A 27516-nucleotide genomic window follows, 5' to 3' on the forward strand; every position below is an offset into this window, starting at 1 on the left:
TTCTCAGCCTTCAGCCAACTCTTGTTTGGTCAAGAAGACTATCATCAGGAATAAGGTGCCCGTGAGCCACTCAGGACAGGTTCACTTCACTGAGGCTAAGGAGATTCCACAAGGAGAGCCTATGATGGCTGGTATGTCCACCATTGATTCCCACCCAATATATGTATTATTTGATTCTAGTGCATCATATTCATTCATGAGTATGGGGTTTGCACAAAGGTACAATATATCTACTATGGCTATTCCTATTGCCTATATAATCAGAACCCTGGATGTGTAGTTGTGCGTTAGAACTCAGACAAACACAGTGAGACTAGTACTAGTAACTCATTCTTATCATCTCTAGTTCATGGTGCTGCCTAGGCAAGGCATAGATGCAATTCTAGGAATGAACTAGTTGAGAAACTATGGGGTAGTCTTGAACCTTAGGCAAAGAATTGTTGAGTTGAAGCTTCCTTCTTCTAAGGATAGAATGTCTCTCCTTATGTCTTCAGTTTCCACCCTACCAGTTATTGCTCATACTGAAGCCTCTCCTAACCTTGCCTATATTCCTGTGGTCTATGAGTTTCTAGATGTCTTTCCCAAAGATCTGCCTATGTTACCACCAGACCGGGATGTAGAGTTTGCCATTGAGTTAGAACCTGGTACTGCTCCTATTTCACGACATCCTTATTGCATGGATCCAAAGGAATTGGCTAAGATGAAGAAACAGTTAGAGGAATTATTGGAGAAGCGATTCATCTGTCTAAGTTCTTCACCATGGGGTTGTCTAGCTATTTTTGTGAAGAAGGATGGCACTCTCCGGATGTGTGTGGATTATCGCCCTCTCAATGCGGTAACCATTAAGAACAAGTATCCTTTACCTCGTATTGATACTTTGTTCGATCAGTTGGCTGGTGCCAAGGTGTTTTCAAAGATTGATCTTCGTTCTGGGTATCACCAAATTAAGATCCGGCCACAAGATATACCAAAGACATCTTTCTCTACTAGGTATAGGCTCTATGAGTACCTAGTCATGTCTTTTGGTCTCACCAATGCTCCTATAATCTTCATGTATCTCATAAATTCAAGTTTTCATGCCAGAGTTAGACAAGTTTGTAGTGGTGTTCATTGATTACATATTGATGTATTCTAAGAACAATGAAGAGCATGCACAACATCTCCGGATAGTTCTAACCTGATTATGGGAACATAAGTTCTATGCCAAATTCAACAAATGTGAGTTTTGGTTAGATCGAGTGCAATTTTTGGGATATGTCCTAACACCTGAAGGCATCTTTGTGGATCTTGGCAAGGTGCAGGATGTGTTAAATTAGAAATATCCAAAGTCAGTGCATCAGACTTGTCAATTCCTTGGTCTTGCTGGTTATTATCGGTGCTTCATCCCTGAGTTTTCCAAAATAGCTTAACCGATGACCAAGTTGCTCTAGAAGGATGTCAAGTTTGTATGGAGTCTGGCTTGTGAAGAAGCTTTCCAAGCTCTGAAGAAGTTTCTTACCTCTGCTCCTGTTCTTGCCCAACCAGATATTGATAGGCCGCTTGATGTGTATTGTGATGCCTCTAGGACTAGACTAGGATGTGTGCTTATGCAAGGCGGACATGTGATCGCTTATGCTTCACGTCAGCTGAAAAAGCATGAGTTGAATTATCCCACCCATGATTTAGAGCTAGCCACAGTTGTGCACGCTCTAAAAATTTGGAGACATTACCTGTTGGAAAATAAAGTACACATTTTTACGGATCACAAGAGCCTCAAATATATTTTCACTCAATCCAACTTGAATATGAGGTAATGGAGGTGGTTTGAGTTAATCAAAGATTTTAACTTAGAAGTTCATTATCACCCTAGAAAAGCTAATGTGGTAGCTGATGCCTTAAGTCAGAAGGCACGTGAAGTTGAAGAATAATCTGTCTCTCAACCATTCTGAGGTGTTAGCCCATATTGCTCTTGCCTCGGATTTACTTGAGTAAATTATTATAGAGCAATGGCAAGATGCTTCAGAAATTCCATATATCAAGAAGTTAATTGCCAAGGGAGTGGTCCTCATTTCAGTATTGATGATCAAGGTGTGGTGAAGTTCAAGAACCAATTGGTGGTTCCCACAAGTGATGAGCTTAGGAGAAAATTTTTGGATGAAGCCCACAACTCCAAATTATCCATTCATCCGGGAAGTAACAAGATGTATCATGATTTGCATCAATTGTATTGGCGGCCAAATATGAAATAGGATATTACCAAATACATCTCAGAATGTGACATTTGTGGAAGGGTTAATGCGGACCATATGCATACGCCTAGATTTCTATAGCCCTTGCCTATCCCTATTTGGAAATGGGAGGATATTTCCATGGACTTTGTTGTGGGTTTGCCCCACATGGCAATGGGGTATGACTCTATTTGGGTCATTGTGGATTGCCTTACCAAGTCCGCTCATTTCCTCCCAGTGGATACAAGGTATTTAGCCAAGAAGTATGCCAAGTTGTATTTTGATCGGGTTGTGGCCCTACATGGAGTTCCTCTTACCATTGTTTTCGATAGAGGGCCAGTCTTTGTCTCTCGCTTCTAGGAGCAACTCCAGAAATGTCTTGGTACTTGTCTCCTCAGAAGTTTAGCTTATCACCTACAAACTGATGGTCAGACAGAAAGGGTCAATCAAGTACTTGAAGACATGTTGAGAGCTTGTGCCATTTCTTATTCAGAAAAGTGGGATGAATGCTTGACTTTAGCTGAGTTTTCCTATAACAATAGCTATCAAGAGAGCATTCGAATGGCACCTTTTGAGGCTTTGTATAGCAAGAAATGTAGGACACCTCTTAACTAGGTTGAAGTGGGTGATCATGGTTACTTTGGACCTGATTTCATAAAGGAAACAAGAGAGCAGGTCAGTGTTATTTAGAGTCATTTGAAAGCGGCTCAGAACCGTTAGAAAGCTTATGCGGACAAGAGGAGAAGGCCCTTGCAGTTTGAAGTTGGTGAACATGTGTACTTAAAGGTATCCCCGATGAGAGGTGTGCATCGGTTTGGAGTCCGTGGAAAGTTAGCTCATCGTGATGTTGGATCTTATAAAATTTTGGAGCGGTGTGGTTCTGTTGCTTATCATCTCTAACTCCCAAATATTTTATTAGTGTGGGGGGTACAACCCCAGATACCCATGGCAGACTACATTGGCTTTGCCCCTAGGGGTGGTCCAGCCCACAAGACAAAGCCTTGTGGAGCACGACGCTGCTCGGCTCGCCCCGCAAGACACTAGGAAGATATCCTGAAGATACTATGAGATCTGTTAGGATACGTTCGATCCTATGATTCATGTAATCTGTTATTACTTTTTGGTTATCTCCTAGATCTAACCGACTTGTAACCCTGCCCCTTAAACTATATAAGGCGAGCATGGACACCCTCAAAAGACACACAATATCATATGAAGACAATACAATCTAATAGACCACAGGAGTAGGGTATTACGTCGCGTTGACGGCCCAAACCTATCTAACTCTTGTGTCTCTATTGCCTTCTTGTTCTCGATTACACGCATCTCTGTCGATCAATTTACCATCGTGGGATACCCCTCGGAGGACTGCCGACGATATTCTATCGGCAGTTGGCACACCAGGTAGGGGTGTGCGTGCTGTTTCCAGGTCGAACAAGATGGTACGTTTTGTAGGCTCTTCGTCCTTCCCACATCCTAGATAGATCTTTACGGTCAGATCGATCTCCTAGGTCATCAACGCTGACAAAGATGGAGATCTCATTGAGCCGGTGCAGATCGATTCTACGCTGACCACCCTAGCACCTGCAATAGCATATCCGACCTTGGAACCACCTCCAAGGTCATCTTCACCAACAACCCGCTGCCTGCTCCCCCGCTACCCGAGGAAGCAGATCAACAACGATGATCTGATCGCATCCATCGATCAGGTTGGCCAGAAGCTCACTGACTGCCTCTCCATCGTGGAATCGGCTCTGACCTCTCTGGTTCAGCGCTGACCACCCTCTGATTCTGATCTATTGGAGGCTAATCAAGAAACTCCAAGGGTTATGGCCCTACCCTTTGGGCTCACCAGCATCGCCGCCTCCTACCAAGATGCCCTAAGGGGCAAATTCGCTGACCAGTCGGGAGACATCTACCCTCTCAACGATCAAATCACTGAGCAGCTCTCGCCAACCATCAATATGCTGCAAATCGGCCGATGTCCTGAAGCACCATCCGAACCATCCTGGAGGAAAATCTAGACTCCAAGTCCAAGGGCTCTATGGAGACTGTCGCCAAAACCACTGCCATCCAACCTCCTTTCCCACCCTTCCGAGGAGGTAGAATTTTTAATATCAGCATCGACAGCCCTCCACGGGATGGAGAAACCGACAAGGACTGCGCCTCTCGTGTCAACAGGAATGCCAATCGTGCGCAGCGCCGAGCAAATGAGGCCGCCATCGTGCTAGCCGAGGCTGCCCACAACGGAGAATAGCTTGACTCGTAAGGGAGGCCACTCCCACTATGCCACAACCTCGATGATGAATTTGTCCGTATCGACGGCCATGATGTCTACAAGACCCCAAGCGCCAACTTGGCCATAGCCGCCAATGAGCTCGCCCATCCGCTGTGCCAAGATTTAATCGCCGCCTCGGCAGAAGCCGTTTCACCGACTAGCACCATGATGGCGGACAACCCCTCTAAGGGGGAGCTAGGGGGAACCGCATCATCTACCCTCACCAATAGGACCAAGAACTTGACCAAGACGTCCGAGCACACATCAACAATCTCCGAGACACGCGACGTCATATCAACGGGCGCCATTTCTCTCACCATGAAGAAGAAGTACGCCGGTGTCAAGAATACGAGCAAGAGTTTGGTGATCTGAACACACCCCTCCAGCCACTCAACGCCAGCAACACCGCTGATCACGATGGTGATGATCTCGAAGGGCCCCGAGCATTCGCAAGGGCACTCTGAACACTCTAGTGGCCCCGTGGTTTCAAAATCACTGGGGTCGAGCCCTATGAGGGGCAGATGAACCCCACACAGTGGCTACAAGCTTATGCCACTGCTGTGCGGGCCGCCGGGGGAGATATCAGTGTCATGGCAAACTATCTTCCCATCATGCTTATGCCAACTGCGATGAACTGGTTCACAAGCCTCGCCTGGATTCCATCGGATTCTATGAACAGCTGAAGAAGGTCTTCACCGGCAACTACATGGCTATGTGTACTCGGCCAAGCACCAAGCATGATCTGAATCGCATCTACCAGAAACCGTCCGAGCTCCTCCATAGCTACATCAGATGTTTTTCTGAGATGAGGAATTCTATTCCCAACATCATGGAAGAAGAGGACATCACTGCCTTCATCCGAGGACTCCATCACCGCGACCTTTGCTCCAAGTTCAATCGTAAGCCGCTAAAGGGAATTAGCGAGATGATCACGACCGCCAATCAGTACGCCGATGCCAAAGAGGCCAAAGTACGCTTCAATGAGGATGCGAGCACTCATTGCCCAACTCGTGTAACACCCTAAAAATTGCCCCTTTTTAAATAGAGTTAAAATGATTTAAATTATAATTTTTGTGCTCATAAAATATAGGAAAATAAAAAAAAATCATTAAATTAAAATACATCATAAGGTAGCAACATGTTTGAGCATACATGACATTGCATTGGATTTTATTGGTTGAGTGGTTGAAAAGTCAAAATAATTAAAATGCTTTTGAAATGAAATTAAAAATGGCTTTAAAATAAAAGAAAAAGAAAGAAAAGAAAATTAGAAAAATAAAAGAATTTAAAAAGTTATTCTCGGAAAACTTACCCAAAATTGGTTCATTTATGTTTGAACTAAAAAGTGTATTTTGAATCATATTTATACTCAATTTGGTTCGTATTTGAAATTGTTTTGAATTAAGAAAATAGAAAAGGATTTTTATTTGAAAACCTTCTTCTCTTCCTTTTTCAGCCCAGCCTCGGAACTGGCCCACTCTTTTCCTCCTCCACTTGGCCTGCTGGCCTACTAGCCGGCCCAGCAGCCTTCTCCCCTTCCTTCCTTCCTCCTACGCGTGGCCCATCCCGCATTGGCCTGCACTGCATGGCCCAGCTCAGCGCCCGGCCTTCCTCGGCTTTCGCCGCGTCACCCGTCGGCCTGCCCCACGTGCCTTCGCCCGCACCTACACGCGCTCGGCCTTCAGCGCCTGCCCGCACGCGCTTCGCCCTTCTCCCTCACTGTCCCATGGGTCTCGCACGTCAGCACCGCCTCCCTCCCTTTCCTTTTCATTCCCCTACTTCTTTCCTTCCTTCACCGCCGATGATGGCGCACGCCCCGAATGGAAAGCCACCGCGCTGGCGCTCCTACATGGTAAGCGGCCAATCCGCCCCGCTCCCTTCCTTCTACTCCGCGCCCGTCTATCCTATAAAACCCAAGCTCGACCCCCCCTTCTTCTCTCTTTTCTCCGACTGTCGCTCGAGCTCGCCACTGCCGCCGTAGCCCCGTGGCTCCGATGCTGATTCGACGACGCCGACGTGTCCTGGAGCTCCGCCGTACTCCCCCACGACCGTAGGTACTGCCATCTCTCGGTTTTGGTCATGGTTTGCTCGGATTCCACTCACCCTTGTGCCTCCCTCTCTCTCCAGCCACCGCCATTGACGACCCACCTCGGAGACTCACTAGACGCCGTGCTCCCCTCCTAACGACTCGCGGTGAGCTTCCGAACCTCCTCGTCCCCTTCTTGTCTCGGTTAGTGCGCTAGAGCATCGTATCGATGAGCTTCCGAGCCACCAACAATGGCGCTGCCGTGGGAAGCCGCTTTGGCATGTTCTTGGCCCTCGTTTTTGTGCTCCATTGAGTTCATGATGTCCTGCGCATCATGTCCATGGGTTTGAGATGGGTTGGGATGGCCGGAATACCCATCCCGGCGTCCGCCGTCGAGTTGAATCGTCGTCGGCCATGGCATTGGCCACGGGGGTCATCGTCCCTGGCGATCCCTCTATGCCTACGAACCAGCGCCGTTAGATGTTGGGTGAACGGTTGAGATTAAAACGTACCTATTCGGTACATGACCGGTCCACCGTGGACCCATGGACTAGGCCCACGGTGCTGCGTCCGTGAGTCCACCACGCCACGTGGTGCACCGCACTAGTCCCTGCGTGCCACATGTCGCCCAGTCGGCAGCCATGGGTCAACCCAGCAGTCAAGCCGCGCTGTTTTGTAGTTTAGCCCCCACGTTTTCAAGTAATCAACCCGCAGTCCGTAGCAGTTCAAAATAAATACAAATTAGTCCTATTTTTATTCGTTTAGGACCCTGTAGTTTCCAGAATTAGTGCGCGCAGTCCAAAATCCGTTTAAATTCAGATTTTAATTGTTTTAATTCAAAAATGAGTTCGAGTTATTTAAAGAAATGCCATTGAACCTTATTTCATGCGTAACTTTTGCGTTTTAAGTCTGATTTGACCCGTTTAAATTGTGTTATGATCGTATTTACGTTTTCTACATGTTTATACAACTGTTAGGCATGTTTTTAATATCTAAAATTCATGGGTAGATTTAATATATTATTTAAACTAAAGTGAAACTTGTTTAAATCATAACTTATTCATTTTAACTCCGAAATAGTCCGTTCAAGTTGCGTTTGTTTCATAACGACAAGATCTACACATTAGTAATGATGTTTACTATATTACTATTTCATAAAAATCATGGTTTAAATCATATCTTAGCTAGAAGATCGTCCTTGTGGATTTGGAGTCCTTGTGGATTTGGAGTCTTCGCCAGAAGATCGGAGTCAACTTTCCACTGTCTATACTCTGAGGTTATTTTTCTTTTTGCTAATACATTATGTAATAAGTATTGTCTCTTGATATTACCCTAATTTGTGACTATATGTGAGATTTGACTTTCTAGCTCACATATAGTGTGTATCTGGTTTTGTCTTTAAAACCAGGTGCTACAAAGTGGTATCAGAGCAATACTGACTGTAGGACGCAATCCTAAGATAGAACTGGACATTTTAGCATGCTTTTATCTTGCTTAGTTCTTGTTTTCTCTCCAACCTTGTTATTTGCTAAAAGTTATGCTCACTTCAGCCTCTGTCTGTTATGAAAACTTTGTCTCTATGCTCAATCCTCTTTCTTTGTCTATATAGATGGATCGTAATGAGACCATCGGTATCAAAGGTCAGGAGGACCAAGCTACGTTGTCCTTGACTACATTCGACAAGGAGAAGCTTGTAGCTATGCAACAACAAGCACCAGAAGGTATGACTCAACCTAGGAGTTTTCAACAGTGCTTGCCACAAGGTCAAACCAACATACCAAAGGAACCAGTGAAGAGACAAGCAGTAGAAGCTTGGAAGAATATGAAGTCCAATGAAAATGTTGGAAGGACAGCACATGAATGCCAGGATCAACCATAGCCGAAGCAAGAACAGAAGGTCCAGAAGAAACAGGAGCAAGGAAGTAAAGCAAAGAGAAACTACATCCAAGGAAGATTGAATAATGTGGATATGACTACCACTCATGGAGCTAAGGAGGTTGTGTATGGTTTCATTCCAGTAAACTTAGCTTCCGCCACAGTGCTGTTTGACCCCAGAGCTTCACATTCGTTTATCTCTAGTGCATACATAAAAAAACATAAGATAACTATGCTACCAATGAGGAAACCAGTGATAGTTAAGTCCCCAAGAGGAGAAATGAAGGCAAACCGCAAATGCCCAAGAGTTAGTCTTGACATAAAGGGGGTAAAATTTAAAGCAAACCTTATTGTATTAGAGTTAGTGGACATTGATGTCATTCTTGGAATGGGATGGATGTCAGCATGTAAAGGAGTAATCAAGTATGCCTAGCATTCGGTGCTTCTAACCACACCGTCAGGAGAAAGAATTGAGTATGAAGGTATTTAGCCTGTACCTAAGGACAATGTGGATAAGAAGAGAAAGGAGGTCTCACCAGAGTCAGAATCAGGAAGCAATCAATATTTGAGTTCTATTACATCGTCACATCCAGCTTTAATCCCTGGTTAGATAAACTTAGACTCTAAAGAATTAGAAGTTTCTCAAGCCAAGGTTACTCCACTCTTTCCACATGAGGTATGCATAGATGGGTGGACAATCACCTACATGGGGTTTCAACCCCGAAAGATCAAGCAAGCTAAAAAGCGGTCTAGTCAAACAAAGATGAACTTACAGAATCAGCAAGCCGACAATACTCTAAGCAACAACTCTGTGGAGTATGACATCACAAAAGATCCAGCTAAGAGAAAGTGTTATCATTGCCAGCAGGAAGGACATTATGTTAAATCTTGCCCATAGAAGAATCAACAAGTACACCAAGGAAGTAGCCAGAGTTAGATCATTACTGGACTATTACCAGAAAGTGTCAGTGATAACCAACCTGAAAGAAGCATTTGGTGAAATTGATGAATGAAGAAGTTATGCTAGACTATCCAAGATCCTTAGTTAAGGATAGGAGTTGTGCCCCTTATGTAATAAAGACGATAGTATCGCAAGTTGAGTCAATGATTGAGTTGTGCATCTTTACTGTCTTGTTGAATTGTCATTATGCTTATGATTGTTTGCATCTTTGTAATGAGTGCAATGATCTTGTTGGGTGTTCCCGCAATTTCATTTAGTTCATAGGTTTAAGGTATAAGGATTAATGAAATAAATAGTTGGGTTATGGTTTTCTTCTGTTTTTCCTATTTCGTCTTTGGAGCAGCCTGTCTTTATCGGTTCATATCTCTGATTTTGGACGATCAGAAGTCATGAGGAATTTCTAGACAACAGTAGACTTCAATCACAAGACGATGCAAGCTGTACTTTGGTATCCCCTACTTTACCTTATCTTAAGGGGGTAGCCAAGTTGAAGAATTTGCAAAATGAAGTGTCCTACATTCTGGTTTGCGCAGCAGAAGCATGGTGGTACCCAAAGATGCAAGAGAAACTTAGAGTTTCAATGAGGTTTGGTTAGAAGTTCAAGAAAGGTTTATCCAAGATCATCAAGATTTTGGTAGAGCTACTAGAGAAGCTTTTAAGTTAGTTTGAATCAAGAGACTTTAGCCAAGTGTTTGAAGGATGTCCAAGAGGTCAAAGTAAAACCTAAGTATTAGCTTTGTTAGATCATGACAAGAGCTTTGTATCTATAATAATGCATCTTGTGAAGGTGTGGGATGTGTCCTTATATGCGTGAGTTGAACTAACATGTTATCTGGAGCTATCCATTGTAGAGCATGGAAGTACCATCTTCTTGAAAGTAAAAGTGACATCTAGGAGGATCACAAGAATATATAGGACATCTTCACTAAGTTGGCCTTGAGATTGTGATATCCTTGTTGGAATGAGATTGATTATGACTTAGAAAAGTGCTATCACTTCAAGAAGCTAAGTCATGGCTAATGCCCTTAGCAATGGAGAATTGTGCTAAGAAGGTTCGAGTAACACCAATGATTAAGAGTTGTATTCCTAGTTCGAGCAACTTAACTGGGATCATTAATGTTTTGAAGATTGGTGGTAGATTCTCTTTCGGACCAAGAACATAAGGAAGCTCTGTTGGATGGTGAACATATGAGGAAAGAAAATTATGGCCTAGTTATTAGGGTTACCAAAGAGTTGTTCAAGGTACCTGTCAAAATTTTGGAATTAGTTAGGCAAATTACTTAGAGTAGGGGCAACAAGTATGCAAAGTAATAGAGATCTTTATCAACGCAAGACGATGGAACTACACAAGGAAGTAAAGAAGAATCCAAGGACGGAGTATTCCCATCTCTTAGTCGACGTCTTCCGAATCTCGAGGACGAGATTCATTGTAAGGGGGGTAGAATTGTAACACCCTAAAAATTGCCCCTTTTGAAATAGAGTTAAAATAATTTAAATTGGAATTTTTGTACTCATAAAATATAGGAAAATAAAAAAAATCATTAAATTAAAATACATTATAAGGTAGCAACGTGTTTGAGCATACATGCCATTGCATTGGATTTTATTGGTTGAGTGGTTGAAAAGTCAAAATAGTTAAAATGCTTTTGAAATGAAATTAAAAATGGCTTTGAAATAAAAGAAAAAGAAAGAAAAGAAAATTAGAAAAATAAAAGAATTTAAAAAGTTATTCTCAGAAAACTTACCCAAAATTGGTTCATTTATGTTTGAACTAAAAAGTGTATTTAGAATCGTATTTATACTCGATTTGGTTCGTATTTGAAATTGTTTTGAATTAAGAAAATAGAAAAGGATTTTTATTTGAAAACCTTCTTCTCTTCCTTTTTCAGCCCAGCCTCGGAACCGGCCCACTCTTTTCCTCCTCCACTTAGCCTGCTGGCCTGCTGGCCGGCCCAGTAGCCTTCTCCCCTTCCTTCCTTCCTCCCGCGCGTGGCCCATCCCGCATTGGCCTACACTGCGCAGCCCAGCTCACCGCCCGACCTTCCTCGGCTTTCGCCGCGTCACCCGTCGGCCTGCCCCGCTTGCCTTTGCCCGCACCTACACGCGCTCGGCCTTCAGCGCCCGCCTGCACGTGCTTCGCCCTTCTTCCTCACTGTCCCATGGGTCCCGCACGTCAGCACCGCCTCCCTCCCTTTCCTTTTCATTCCCTTGCTTCTTTCCTTCCTTCACCGCCGATGATGGCGCACGCCCCGAATGGAAAGCCACCTCGCCGGCGCTCCTACATGGTAAGCAGCCAATCTGCCCCACTCCCCTTCCTTCTACTCCGCGCCCGTCTAGCCTATAAAACTCAAGCTCGACCCCCCTTCTTCTCTCTTTTCTCCGACTGTCGCTCGAGCTCGCCACTACCGCCGTAGCCCCGTGGCTTCGGTGCCGATTCGACGACGCTGACGTGTCCTGGAGCTCCGCCATACTCCCCCACGACCGTAGGTACCGCCATCTCTCGGTTTTGGTCATGGTTTGCTCAGATTCCACTCACCCGCGCGCCTCCCTCTCTCTCCAGCCACTGTCGCCGTCGATGACCCACCTCGGAGACTTCCTAGACGCCATGCTCCCCTCCTAACGACTCGCGGTGAGCTTCCGAACCTCCTCATCCCCTTCTTATCTCGGTTAGTGCGCTAGAGCATTGTATCGACGAGCTTCCGAGCTGCCAACAATGGCGCTGCCGTGGGAAGCTGCTTCGGCGTGTTCTTGGCCCTCGTTTTTGTGCTCCATTGAGTTCACGAGGTCCTACACATCATGTCCGTGGGTTCGAGATGGGTTGGGATGGCTGGAATACCCATCCCGGTGTCCGCCGTCGAGTTGAATCACCGTTGGCCATGGCGTTGGCCACGGGGGTCATCGTCTCCAGTGATCCCTCTATGCTTACGAACCAGCGTCGTTAGATCTTGGGTGAACGATTGAGATTAAAACATACTTGTTCGGTACATGACCGGTCCACCGTGGACCCATGGACCTAGCCCACGGTGCCGCGTCTGTGAGTCCACACCACGTGGTGCACCGCACCAGTCCGCGCATGCCACATGTCGCCCAGTCAGCAGCCACGGGTGAACCCAGCAGTCAAGCCATGCCATTTTGTAGTTTAGCCCCCGCGTTTTTAAGTAATCAACCCGCAGTCCGTAGCAGTTCAAAATAAATATAAATTAGTCCTATTTTTATTCGTTTAGGACCCTGTAGTTTCCCGAATTAGTGCGCGCAGTCCAAAATCCGTTTAAATTCAGATTTTAATTGTTTTAATTCAAAAATGAGTTTGAGTTATTTATAGAAATGCCATTGAACATTATTTCATGCGTAACTTTTGCGTTTTAAGTCTGATTTGACCCATTCGAATTGCGTTAGGATCGTATTTATGTTTTCTACATGTTTATACAACTGTTAGGCATGTTTTTAATATCTAAAATTCATGGGTAGATTTAATCTATTATTTAAACTAAAGTAAAACTTGTTTAAATAATAACTTATTCATTTTAACTCCGAAATAGTCCGTTCAAGTTGTGTTTGTTTTATAACGACAAGATCTACGCATTAGTAATGATGTTTACTATATTACTATTTCATAAAAATCATGGTTTAAATCATATCTTGATTAATGATTATGCAACTGGGTTTTATACATAAAATATGATTTGTTTTACTTTTGTTTTATAATTTAAATCTAAAATTGACTTAATTTAATCTACATTATTTATAAAATATCTTTTATATATGAATTCATATGGTTAACATAAATAAAGCCTATAGTTTTCTTTTTCACGTATTAAGCAAATCTCTCGGTAGTTGTAACTTTTCAACCGTAACTCCGATTAGAGTGCTTCTCGCGACTGTGTGTTCGTAGCGATGCGTAGAATCGTATTTCAATCTCTTTTACTTATTTTTCTATGATTGGTGTATTGTTCTAATATCAATACAATTGCATGCTATGCATGTATGTGTATGGATGTTTGTGTGGTATTCTACGATTACGTCTAGTCAGTGAGATACACGTGGTGATCCAAGAAGAAGAAGAAGGACGTTGAATATTAAAGCTTACCGAAGGATCGGTGTATAGTGCAAGTATAGCATGGGATCATCCTTGTTACCTATTCACATTTAATCACTTAATTCATATTGCATGTGTCTACCTTGATGCCAATAAGGATATCCTAGATATTTGATATCTTGTACCTTGAAACCTTTGGGACATTGCATTGGGTAGTTTTTGCTAGTGCTTAATCAAAACCATGATCTTGCAACTTGACTAATGATATATGCAATAAACATTAAAATATGACTTTTTAGCAACATGGAAACAGGGGGTTGGAGTATTTAGCTACTTTCTAAATGCTTCAAATTCCTCTCCCTAAGGACTTATCTGTAAGCGATCATCCGGGACTTACAGTACAACTGTGAGGGCTATATGGCTATGGCTTTAGCTTAGTATGAGGACCTTTTCTAGCTTGTTAGTGGTTACCTTTATGGCGCACGAGGGTATGTTTCCTTTTCTGCTAGGTTGTGTGTACCGTGCTGCGATGCCCACGCGTGCCACTCCTAGAGATGGGCCACATCGCCTAGCAGCCCTAACTTGTTAGATGAACCTTTGAAAGGCTTCATAGTGAACCCTACCGACCTTCCTTGGTAGTGGGTCAAGATGCTGATCACCTCGGGCGAAAGGGTAAATCACGACTCACAGTGAAAGTGTACAAACTCTGCAGAGTATAAAACTGATATATCAGCCGTGCTCACGGACACGAGTGACCTTGGACCCTTATGGAATATAGATGATCACTAATGGATAATGGTACTAATGATCAACTGTTTATGCTATACATTATTCATGTTTACCCGATCATGTGTTTATGGGAATGATAAATTCTTTGCCACTCAATTGCTTAAAAAGATGACCCATTAAAGCTAATCGCAGTAAACAAGTGTCAGCCTTTTGAGCCTCATGAACCCCATGATATAATTGTTAAGTATGACATGTACTTACGCTTGTTTTACTTTTCTATACATTGGATAAAAATCCTGGATGGGTACCAGATTGCTGGTTTGGAGGAGTTAGGCTTGTGGTCAACCAGTCAGTCGTCCCTGTGGATTTGGAGTCTTCGCCAGAAGATCGGAGTCAACTTTCCGCTATCTATACTCTGAGGTTATTTTCTTTTTTACTAATACGTTATGTAATAAGTATTGTCTCTTGATATTACCCTAATTTGTGACTGTATGTGAGATTTGACTTCCTGGGCTCACATATAGTGTGTATCTGGTTTTGTCTTTAAAACCAGGTGCTACAACTCATCACAGTGATGAGCGACCCGATGACCGACGCTATAGCGATCGCCGCTACGATGACCGTAGTCACCAACGGGATAGTAGCCATGATCGGCTAGAAGGGTCCAAATCTAGTCAATATCGCCGTCACTGACCAGACCACATCGTCGCCATAGTTGATGAACCTCGTGCCAAGCGCAACTACGATGAGCAGTACAAGAAGATCCTCGAAGGCCCGTGCCCTCTCCATAGAAACAACAAGCACAAGATAAAGGACTGCCTTGGCTTGGCTAAGGAATTCTAGGACAAAAAGAAAGGCAATGACAATGACGACGGAGTCAGAGGCCGCTGACCACCCAGGGACAACAACAACACATTCTAGGATCACGACAAAGTGGTCGTCACTATCTTTGTGGGCCTCGCTGTCGTAGAACCGTCCAATTTATAAGAACACAAGTATAAAAACGATCATCGGAACGATCAAATTCTCGCACTTGAGCCCATATAAACCCGGTAGTCAACTGAAACCACGAGGGATTTCAAACCAACTTGCATACAACCAAGATCACAGTAATCCAACATAACACATCACACGTTACAACATTTCACAAACAGTTTGCAGATAGATTACAACACATCAGAGTCATAGTTATTACAAACCAAGTCTTATAAAGTAGCAGATGCAAATAGTTTAACTCACACACATGAGTTCAAATACAAGTACCAGCTTGCCGATCACATCCCACAAAAGCATTTGGATAAGATAAACAAAGATCATGCCCATGATCTAGTCCTCGTCACCCGCCGAGTGGAGATAGTACTTATAGAAGCCCTGATAAAGAAGGTCATCTGCAACAAGAGGAAATAAACCCTGAGTACGAGAATGTACTCAGCTAGACTTACCCGTCGGAAACCAAAATAATTGACACCAAGGATCATGCATAGCTTAATTTAGTAGATCTGGCTGACATTTTCTTTTTGCGGAAAAGCATAAGTAATAATGATCAACTCTTAACCTGAGCTAGCAGTGACTTTTAGCCATTAACCTGTCATCTATATTAGCACCTGTACTAAGCAATCACTTGATTAAGATGCAAACATTAATAACCATAGCAAGTATAAACTGTGGCAACATTATCATCATTCTCCATTTAACCATATCGTTAAATTAAGTGAATCTACGTTGCCGCTGCTCAGTCAAGTTCTCACTATCTGGGAGAGATGGCGATTCAAATCGATTCCTATCCAGCTGGAGGGGTATTCCTAAACACAAACCCTGCTTCCCCCGTCAGGGTCGCAAACAAGTCACCTTTGGTACAATTCAGGAGTCGTGGGTATGATCAGTGCCGCAAAATCAGAGAACCACTCTGCCATGAGTGCTCGGTGACTTAACCCACCCTTGGGCTTACGCCAATGGCTCTCCGCACATCCTTACTGCCATCTAGATTGTGCCCAACTGCTCGTGATCTCGGCCTGAGTCGAGCTACTAGGCTTCGCGGTCGGAATGACTTATTCAGCTAGCTAAGTGTTAGGCTGCGTTCAACATGACATGAGGACGTACAGCGTATCGGTCCTTAAACGACACAGACGGAGTCACTATGTCCAAACCTACACAAAACTCCGCCCGGTCTTAATTCATTATTAACATGGTTCATTTCCACGATAGCAAATAAGCCAACCGTGACCCACCTCATCCTAAAGCTCGCAGATGATAGGAAATCACCCGACTTCTACCGCACTAAGCATGGCTAAGCATTTAACCCGTTCCTGAACTTAATTAGGATTCAAGTGCGATATCTGGACAAGGATAGATATATAATGCAATAATTGGTTCCAATCAATTCCTATACTTAATGCATCAACAACAATAAAGGATACTCAAGATATTTGTAAAAACATGGGAGACTTAATATGCTCCAGGGCTTGCCTTTCAGGAAAAAGGATGGGCGGTGGTCAGGGCACTCGGGCAACTCCTCCTCGGCGGCTGCTTCGTCGGTTGCCTGAACCTCGGGCTCCTCCTCCTGGCTTGCTCCCTCGAACTCTAGAAGCGTCACTCCCTCCGACACACCTATTGCATGTATGCGCAAGATAAATATCAAGGATGCACATGAATGAAGCTAGGGATGCTCGGGGAATGCATATGCTTACTGCAGTCCGCATATCCTAACTTAAGCTCTATTCAAATCACTTTAACTTATCAAGTTTATACAACCTAATGTACAATTGCTCATCTTCAGTTAAGGACCTATCACCTGCACCTAAGCATGTTCTCAAGTTAGGCTTGCACCTAAACAATCAACAAGAACATTGCAACAAAGCATACACACAAACATTCGTATTTCAGCAAAACATGGACTATATAGTGGTACAGTAAACGGATCATAACCGGAGATCTACAAATTGAAATGACAAGCAACAAGACAATTTGGAAAGCTTATGAAATTTCCTACAATTCATTTTCAGACCTCAAGGCATGATTCCAACCTTTACCAGGTCGAATTTACATAACCACATAATCAGGTCCAAACAAGACAGAGAGCAAGCAAAACTGTGATCCAACTTGGAATGACTGTAACTCCTAAACTACTGAGCCAAATGCCACCAAATTTTAACAGGAGCTAGATACGTAAGTTATCTACGACTTTTGTATTCACCACTTTCCCAGAAAACCAAATTATCATGGTGAACTTTGCAAAGTTCGTAGAACTGTCCAGAAAGACATAATGCAAGAAAATAATTATTAACTTATGTGGCAAACATATAAATGGACAAAACCAACTTTACTAACTCATCACACATATCAAAATAACACCAGAAAGTAAAGTGTTCACCACCAATTCATTTCTTTTAATGCCTTTCTTAATTTATTTAATTATTTAAGAGGAATAATAAACATATATGAAAACTACACCATTTAATCTACAAAAATTACAGTAGGTACTACATGCTCCAAGTAGGCTACTGTAAAAATTTCACATCATTGGAACAAGTATAACATCCTACACAAAAATGACAAGGCATAAAGGCTTAAAATAACATAAATAGGAACCCTAGTGAAAAGTGTTAAACAACATATTTTATATTTTTCTTAGCATCCTTAAGGTACTAGGACAACCTCCAATAAATTTCATGAGCATTGGATTCATAGATAATTTATAACAATTCACACAAGGATCACCTAATTATAAAAGGAAAATCTATAACTCAACAACTATTCATGCACTGACTCTCAATTTTTTACCAGAGCTTATACTCATCAAGAAAAGCTCACCATATAAATTTCATAATTTTTGGAGCACAGGAACTCTAGATATAAATTAAACAAGTTTGCATTCATTTAAAAACACATTTCAAGTTTCAATTTAATTCTTACAGAAACTCTACTACAAGTGCTAATATTATATTTTTCCTAAATACTACACTTCACCAAGATCCTAACAAAATTGGAACCACCAAATTTGGATCTACCAAACTCCAGATATAAATTTCACAAAGTTACATTCAAAACTGAAATAAATGAGCTATCCTATTTCTTAACTGTCACTGGCAGGCGGGCTCCACGACACAGGAGTGCCCGCATGTCAGCGACATGAAAAACAGGGGATGGCGCGGGATCAGCCGGAGTTCGCCGGCGGTGACTTTTCCATTGACTACACCGACACGACCATGACCTCCTAGACCTCCCGAACCTATGGAGCGACTTGGCTGGACCTATTGCCGGAGATCAAGACGACAGCGGCGGCCATGGCGGCAAGACAGCGCGGCTCGACGGCGAGACGTCGGAGCTGACCATGAGAGCTCGATCTACGGCTCGGCCAAGACTCTACCAACTATGGCGAAACTAATGCACAAGGTTTCACAGCGAATGGCGGACGGAGGTGTCCTGGCCACAACGACGGGGCTCGGCAGCGGAGTACCGGTGAGGTCCGTGCGGTGAGACGGCTTGCCGAACGCGGCTAGCAAGCAACTGTGGGTGTGGTGTGATGGTAGGATCACAGAGGAGCTGCTGCAGTGGCAATCGAGTGATGGGGCATGAGCTTGTGCCATCAATGGCGACGGCGACGCTGCTCTACTGTTGCGGCGGTGCTGCGGACGAGCGAAGGAGCCGAAGGAGAAGCAGGGAATGAAATGTGGCGCTGGGAGGCTCATGGCGGACGCTGGCGCTTCATTTGGAGCACGGCAGCCTAACGTGGCCTGCACAGGTAGGACGCTGGCGACGTACGGCGCCATGCATCGTTTGAACCCTTAAACCGGTCTAGTACTGTAGCTCGCCATCAGTTAAACCATCATAGCCTGACAGCCCAAGTTGATGACGATTGATCTCTTAAACCGTTGATGATTAGTGAAATCCATCTAAATGAAAGTTGTAGCCCTTCATACAGTCTATAATTTATATTAAAAGACCAAGGCCTAATTCTCAAAGAATCACGAATAAACTCATCTCCAATGTCGAGCCAATGAAATTGAAATTTGGTTTTTGACTTAGAAAATTTCTGAGTCTCCAAATAGACCTCAAAACTGACTTGTGGCCCCTTTTTGAGCATGTTCTGCACATTTTCATGAGATGGTCATGAAATAACTTTTGTTTCTTATATAATTTGCTACAACTTTGCTTTAGGTTGCTCAGACATACAAACAATCTAAGCTGTACTTTTTAAACAGTCAAACAAAAGAGCTCTAAGGGTCAACACTAGTCAAACTATTACTAGGAAACATAATTAGGCAATAGGGTCAACATGAACATTGTTCCTAATGACATTCCAAGTGTAGCTAAGTTGTTTAAGAGGATAATTAGCCACACCACACATTGATCACACAAAAATCAAGCATCACATGTATTGAAACAAGGAAGAACAAGTGAAATGTTATTTTTGTTTCAAAGCCATGTTTCATGAGTTTGTTGCATAGTACTAACTAACCATGTTACTAAAGTATGTGACATGTTTCAAGAGTGAGTTGCACATGTTGCACTTGAGTGTTGCACACTATTCATTTCATAAAACAAACACACATGGAATAGAACAATATGTTGCAATGTTTCAAAAGCATGTTTCAACAATCCAAGCTCATGAATGGATGAATGATGCTCATGTTTATGAAATGCCAGTGCAAATGTGGAAGCCAAACACCTGGGGTGTTACAGCCCTCCCCCTTATAAAAATCTCATCCCGAGATTTGACAAGCATACCATTGTTGATAGAATTCCTTATAACCTTCCCTCAAATAATCTTCTCTTTCCCAAGTTGCATCGCGTTCACTACCCTACTTACTCCACATGACCTTGTAAAACTTGACCGCCCGACTCTGAGTCACTCGCTCACGAGTGTTAATTACTCGGACCAGTTTTTCTTCAAAAGTCAAATTAGATTCTAACTTGATATCCCCTAGTGGAACTCTCTCTTCAGGGACGTGATGACATTTCTTCAACTGAGATACGTGAAAGACATTGAAGATAGCACTCATCTCAGGAGGTAATTTGATCTTGTATGCTACCTTACCACTATGTCCTATAATTTGAAATGGACCGACATATCTCAGCGCAAGCTTTTGCTTCACACCAAATCATTGGACACTCTTCATGGGTGAGACTTTCAGATAAACGAAGTCTCCAACTTCGAACTCGATAGGTTTTCTACGACGATCAGCATAACTTTTCTACCTAGCTTGAGCTGCAGCCATATGGGTTTGGATAGTACGGACTTGTTCTTTGGCTTTGTTAACAAAATCAATACCATAATATCTCCTTTCCTCGGCGTTAACCCAATTCAATGGGGTTCTACACTTTCGGCCATGCAAAGCTTCAAACGATGCCATCTTGATACTCTCTTGATAGCTATTATTATAAGAGAATTCAGCTAGGGGCAACCATTTTTCCCATGAACCCTTAGACAAGATGACACACGCTCTCAACATATCTTCTAAGATTTGGTTCACTCGCTCAGTTTGCCCAGAGGATTGCGGATGATAGGCGGAGCTTCTTACTAACTTAGTTCCCAATAACCCATGCAAGTGCTCCCAAAAGCGAGCAGTGAACTGTGGCCCTCGATCAGAGACAATAGTGCGAGGTACCCCATGAAGTCGCACTATCTGATTTAAGTACAACTCAGCATAGTCAGTTGGACGGAAGTCTGTGCGAACAGGAATGAAGTGTGCAGACTTGGTCAAACGATCTACAATCACCCAAATGGAGTTAAAATTCCTCTAAGTAGTAGGGAGTCCAACAATAAAATCCATACTTATCTCCTCCCAACCTGGAATAGAGAGTGGCTGAAGCAATCCAGCTTTTATGTGCATAGCTTTAACCCGACAACAAGTGTCACACCTAGCCACATAAGCAACTATCTCTTTCTTCATCTTGGTCCACCAAAACGAAGCTTCAAATCATGATATATTTTGCTGCTACCAGGATGAATAGATAATTTAGAGGAATGTGCTTCGGATATGATTTGATTTCTAAGATCTCTATCCTTTGGGACCACTAACCTATCCTTGAACCATAACATGTCATCCTCATCTACCCGAAAATGCTTGGTTTCTTGCTCTTTCATCTTGCGCTTGATGTGGAACACACCTGGATCCATCTTCTGTAGCTCAATAATTCAACTTTGTAGAGTACAACTGATAGTGATGTTGTGAAGGACTGCAAGATGTAGGAGTTTTGACAAATGGAGGTCACTTTCAATCAAAGAGTGGCAATGAGATTTCCTGCTTAAGGCATCCGCAACGACGTTTGCCTTGCCAGGATGATAGTGCACTTGGAGGTCATAATTCTTGATCAACTCGAGCCATCTTCTCTAACGCATATTCAACTCAGGTTGAGTGAAGATGTACTTAAGACTTTTATGATTAGTGTAGATGTGGCACACATTGCCAAGCAAATAATGTCTCCAGACCTTCAAAGCATGAACAACTGCAGTGAGTTCTAAGTCATGCGTAGGATAATTCACCTCATGCTTCCAAAGTTGGCAAGAGGTATAAGCAACGACTCGTCCTTCCTACATAAGAACACCTCCTAAACCTATGCCAGATGCATCACAAAACACATCAAAAGGTTTCTCGATGTCCGGTTGCACCAAAACTGGAGCCGAAGTTAGAAGGGTTCATAGGGTGTGAAAAGCCGCATCACACTCGGAAGTCTAGACAAACCTCATGTCTTTTTGCAGCAACTGAGTCATAGGCTTGGCTATTTTAGAGAAATCCGGGATGAAGCGATGATAATAACCAGCCAACCCTAGAAAACTCTGAACCTCATGCACCGAGATTGGAGCCTTCCAGTCCAACACTTCTTGCACCTTGGTGGGATGCACCATAATTCCACCATCAGCCAACACGTGTCCGAGAAAAGGTACCTCACGAAGCCAGAATTCACACTTGCTGAACTTTGCATAAAGCTTGTGTTCACGCAATCTAGTGAGAACCACTCGCAAGTGTTCAACGTGATCTTCTTCATTCTCAGAATAGACCAAGATATCATCTATAAAAACCACCACAAATTTGTCCAACTCGGGCATAAACACCGAGTTCATCAAATACATGAAGTGTGCGGGAGCATTGGTCAATCCAAAAGACATAACAAGATACTCATACATACCATATCTTGTAGAGAAGGTAGTTTTTGGAATATCCTCAGGTCAGATTTTTATTTGATGGTAATCAGATCTCAAATCAATCTTGGAAAAGACTTTTGCTTTAGACAACTGATCAAATAAGATATCTATGCGTGGCAGAGGGTACTTATTCTTGATTGTGACTTCATTCAAAGGCCTATAATCTACACACATGCGCAGTGAGTGATCCTTCTTCACAAAAATAGCCGGACACCCCCACGGAGACGAACTAGGATGGATAAGGCCTTTCTTTAGAAGTTCATTCAACTGGGTCTTAAGTTCGGCTAGTTCATTGGGAGGCATTCTATAAGGTCTTCTAGATATGGGCGCTGTACTAGGTAGCAACTCTATCTTGAACTCCACATCTCGATCTGGGGGCAATCCGAGCAAATCATTAGGAAAAACATCTAGAAAATCACTCACTACTGGGATATCTGCAATAGCCTTTGCTTGCACCGCATTTGCCGCACAAGAGAGATTGATGTCCCTAGGTAGTTGCACTAGAAAACCTTCCTGATTACTAGGATCTCTGAGCATGACTACTCTAGTCGATGTATCAATAAGCACCCCATGACCGCTCATCCAATTCATTCCCAAAATCACATCAATACCCAGCCCTAGTAAAACTACCAGATCCACCTGATAACTTTGTCCCTCAACCTCCAGTTGCACACCCCCAACTACTAACTTTGTTGGGATACTACCACTGGCAGCCCTAATACAATAACCCTCACCCTCTATAGTGTATGTTTTCTGTTTAAACTTGGATGCAAATGCGGGGCTCATAAAAGAATGGGAAGCACCCGAATCAAATAGTACAACTGTAGGGTGTTGATCAACCAAAAACTTACCAGCAGTGACTACCTCTCCTGAAAAAATATCAGCAATATTAGTGTAGTTCACCTACCCCTAGCGGCCACCTTGGTTGTTATTCTTCCTAGGATAAGGACACTTCCTTGCCCAGTGACCCGGCTTATTGCAGTTCCAGCATGGCATGTTACTTGGAGGAACATTGGAGCTGCCTTGACTAGTAGTGCCCTTTGGAAGAGCAACTGTAAAAGCCTTGCGAAATCCAGTCCTGCATGGATTCTTCTTTAGCGGTGGGTAGAACTTAGCAGCTGATGCTGGAGGACGAAATGGAGCCTTAGATGTAACTAGAGCTTTGGACTGTGAGGCACCCGCCTCATAGGCTCTCTTGCGATTCTTTGAAGCGGCATAAACAACATTGTTGTTTTCTTGAGATAAAGCATCACTAACAAACTCATTAAATGTAGCACACTTACAATTTCCATAGTCTTCATCAATTTGGGGCTAAGTCCCCGCTTGAAACTAGCGATCTTCTTGGCATCAGTGTCAACAAACTCAGTAGCATACCTTGCAAGGTTATTGAAAGCCTGCAGGTATTCATTCAAGCTCTTGTTCCCCCGTGTTAGCTTCATAAATTCAGTGTGCTTGATTGCCATGAGATTAGGAGGAATATAATTTCCCCTGAAAGCAGACTTGAACTAATCCCAAGTGATTTGGGTGTCAGCGGGCATAGTGGACCGATAATGACTCCACCAAATACCAGCTGACCCATGCAGTTGGTGAGATGCATACTCAGTCTTCAGCACCTCAGTCAAGCAAAGCAGACATAATTTCTGCTCGAGAGTGTTCAACCACTCATCAGCTTAGAGGGGCTCTTCAGCCTCCTTGAAGATCGGTGGTTTAGTGTTAAGGAAATATTTGAAGTCGCTATACTGATTTGGTTCAAGTCCTTGGCGTGCACCATGGCCATCACGATTTGCAATCGTGCGGAGAGCATTTGCCATAGTGCGCTGTCCTTCAACCAGTATTGCCATCAATTCCTCTAGTGTGGGCGGTGGTGGCAGTGGGAGATCATCATCATCACCAGCCATACCAGTGGCACGAGTGCATGGCATCTGCAACAATGCGCAACCAGCAATTATTGGTGATGTTAGCACATTGGAGAGGAATAAGGTAATTACGCCAAACTAAATTTACTAGAGAGAATGTAAAATTCATGCAATAAAACAGAGGCAATAATTTATTCTCCAATCTCCACATCATCAATAGATTACTAGCGCCATTAGTAGTGCATTCCAACATGACAAATTTTAAATTCCACCAACTAAGATAAGCATCCCGAAGGGAGCGGATTAAGGTACATTACATGCCACATTCAAATTAAAAGGTACATCCAACATTCGCCATAGTACTGAGTCCATTACACAATGGCGGCAAAAGCTTAAACTAGAGAGACTTGCTAGCTAACTACTAGTCATAGTGGTCACTGTCCACATCGGAGACACCCTGGACTTCTTCAGGGTCATCCTCTTCCTCTTCATTTGCAGGTTCAGTGGCATTAACATTCATCTGCACGTCCTCATCTTCTTCATCGGCCTCAATCACTTGAGGTCCAAGATTTGGGTAAACTGGTGGAGGGTGAGGAATAGGAAATAGGCGATTGTTTAGGTGATGGTATTCAACCTGAAGCTCCTCTAGCTGCTCTTGGAGCGCATTCTCCCTTTGAAAAGCATTGTGGTTAGCCATGATCCATCCCAGACGGCTTTCTTCTGCTAACTCTAGAGCTGCATCTCTATGATGGGTCACATGGTCCAACTCCTATACTGCCTCATCTCTCTCTATGGTGAGGTTCATAAGCTGGTTATGAAGCTCATCTCTCTCGCGTGCTGCTTGCCCCCACTGCTACAGGCAACAATTTGCAATGCCCTAAATCTCATCTACCTCCAGCTGAGCTTGCCCACAAGCCTCCGCCCTATGGCGATACTTGTGGGCATGCAACCTGAACTTGCGCTGGGCTGCCATTGCCTTGCCAGCTTCTTCTAATACACTAGAGAGGGTGTCCTGCCTAACTCGACAAAGCTTCAAGATGGCCATCATAGCACTCATTTCCATATTGTCGCTCTGAACACGTTCACCATGGCCTCGAACCAAGGCCTGGTGAAAGCTCTAGTTTGTTTTTAGTGAATTGATGAAACCCTAAGTGCTAACCTAGTTTATCAAGTGATCATGGGATAGGTAGCACATTCCAAGTGGAGAAGCAAATGAAGATCATGACATGATAACGGTGATGCCATGGTGATGATCAAGTGCTTGGACTTGAAAAGAAGAAAGAGAAAAAAAGGCTCAAGGCAAAGGTATAAATTGTAGGAGCTATTTTGTTTCAGTGATCAAGACACCTAGAGAGTGTGATCACATTTAGGTTTGATAGCCGTACTATTAAGAGGGGTGAAACTCATATCGGAATGCAGTTATCAAAGTGCCACTAGATGCTCTAACTCATTGCATATAGGATCTAGTGGAGTGCTAACACCCTTGAAAATGTTTGTGAAAATATGCTAACACATGTGCACAAGGTGATACACTTGGTGGTTGGCACATTTGATCAAGGGTGGTGAAGTTTGGGAGCAAGGGTAAGAAACTCCACCGGCGGAGTGTCCACCCGTAGAGTGTGGACAGTCCGACAGTGCCACTGGCGCCCTAGACAAAAAAGATGGAGGTCACTGGAAGTGACCAGACGCTGGCCTCAGTTGGACCATCGCATCCGGTCAGGTGTAACAGCGAAGATGCTGGTGTCGGTCAAATGACTGGACGCTGGGTCGCTCTACGACCAGACACTGGTAGGGTGCATCTGGTTAGTGCTGATGTATGCTGACGTAAGGTGCACAGAGGAGACATTGAGTGACCAGACGCTGGGTGAGTCCGGTTGGGCATGACCGGACGCGTCCGGTCGTGAAAATTCGTGTTTGGAACCTTACTGGAAATGACCGGACGCTAAGGTCCAGCGTCCGGTCACTTTCTAACTGACACGTCTGGTCATGTCTTGACTGTTGGGATCGGGCAAATAGTATTTGAAGCAGGGGACACGTGGCGTGAATCACGTAACCGAACGCTGAAGGCCAGCGTCCGGTCGATCGGACTGGAGCGTCCGGTCACCCCGCACTGTACCCAGTGAAGGGTACAACGACTCTATTTCATGGGGGCTTCTATTTAAGCCCCATGGCCGGTTCAAGCTCACTCTCTTGGCCATTTGCATTGACATAGCAACCTTGTGAGCTTAGCCAAAGCCCTCCCACTCATCTCCATAATTGATTCATCATCTTTGTGAGATTGGGAGAGAATCCAAGTGCATTGCTTGAGTGTTTGCATCTAGTGGCACTTGGTGTTCGTGTTTTGTTGCGGGATTCGCTTGTTACTCTTGGTGGTTGCCACCACCTAGATGGCTTGGAGCAGCGAGGATCGTCGAGCGGAGGGTGGTGATTGTCTCCGGCTTCGATCATGGTGATTGTGAGGGGTTCTTGACCTTTCCCCGGCGGAGCGCCAAAAGGTACTCTAGTGGATTGCTCGTGGCTTGTGTGATCCTCATCTTGTGTTGGTTGTGCGGCACCCTATTGAGGGTTTGGCGTGTGATGCCAATTAGCGCGTGAACCTCCAAGTGAGTGAATCGCCACAACGAGGAGTAGCTTGCCAGCAAGCAAGTGAACCTCGGTAAAAAATTATTGTGTTCATCCTTTGATTCCAAGGTGATTGGTCTTCATTGGTATTCACTCTTGTGATTTATTGATTGGTTCCTTCATCTACATGGCGGTATAACTTTCTTGATCACTCTCTTTACATTACCGCAAACTAGTTGTCAAGCTCTTTAGTGTAGCTAGTTGTGAGAGCTTGTTTGCTTGGTTAGTGTGGCTCTTTAGTTAGCCTTTGAGAGTACACTAACATAGGGTAGTGTCATAGCTATTGTGTGAATAGATACTATCTAAACTAGAATTGTGGTAGGTGGCTTGCATTTTGAGTAGGCTAGCGCAACTCTTGCTTCGCCTCATAATTGTCTAACCATTTAGTTAAGTGTTGTTGTAGAAATTTTATTAGGCTATTCACCCCCCTCTAGCCATTAGGACCTTTCAAGTGGTATCAGAGACAAGGTCACCATGATTTGAGGCTTAACAACCTTCGGTGTAAAAATGGCTCAAATCAACAACACCAAGAAGCCACCCCAATTTGATGGCACAAATTATTCTTATTGGAAGTCAAAGATGACCACACATCAATAGAAAGGTGTGGAAGGTGGTAGAAACCAAAATTGAGATTGAGGATCTAGAGAATCCCACTGCGGCCGAAGAAGTGCTTCTCCAAAACAATGATATTGCTCTAAGTGCCATTCATGATGCAATTGATGAGAGAACATTTGAGCAAATCAAGAATATTGAGATGGCTCATGAGGCTTGGAAGAAGTT

Source organism: Miscanthus floridulus, chromosome 8 (assembly GCF_019320115.1).
Source record: "Miscanthus floridulus cultivar M001 chromosome 8, ASM1932011v1, whole genome shotgun sequence".
Taxonomy (NCBI): domain Eukaryota; kingdom Viridiplantae; phylum Streptophyta; class Magnoliopsida; order Poales; family Poaceae; genus Miscanthus; species Miscanthus floridulus.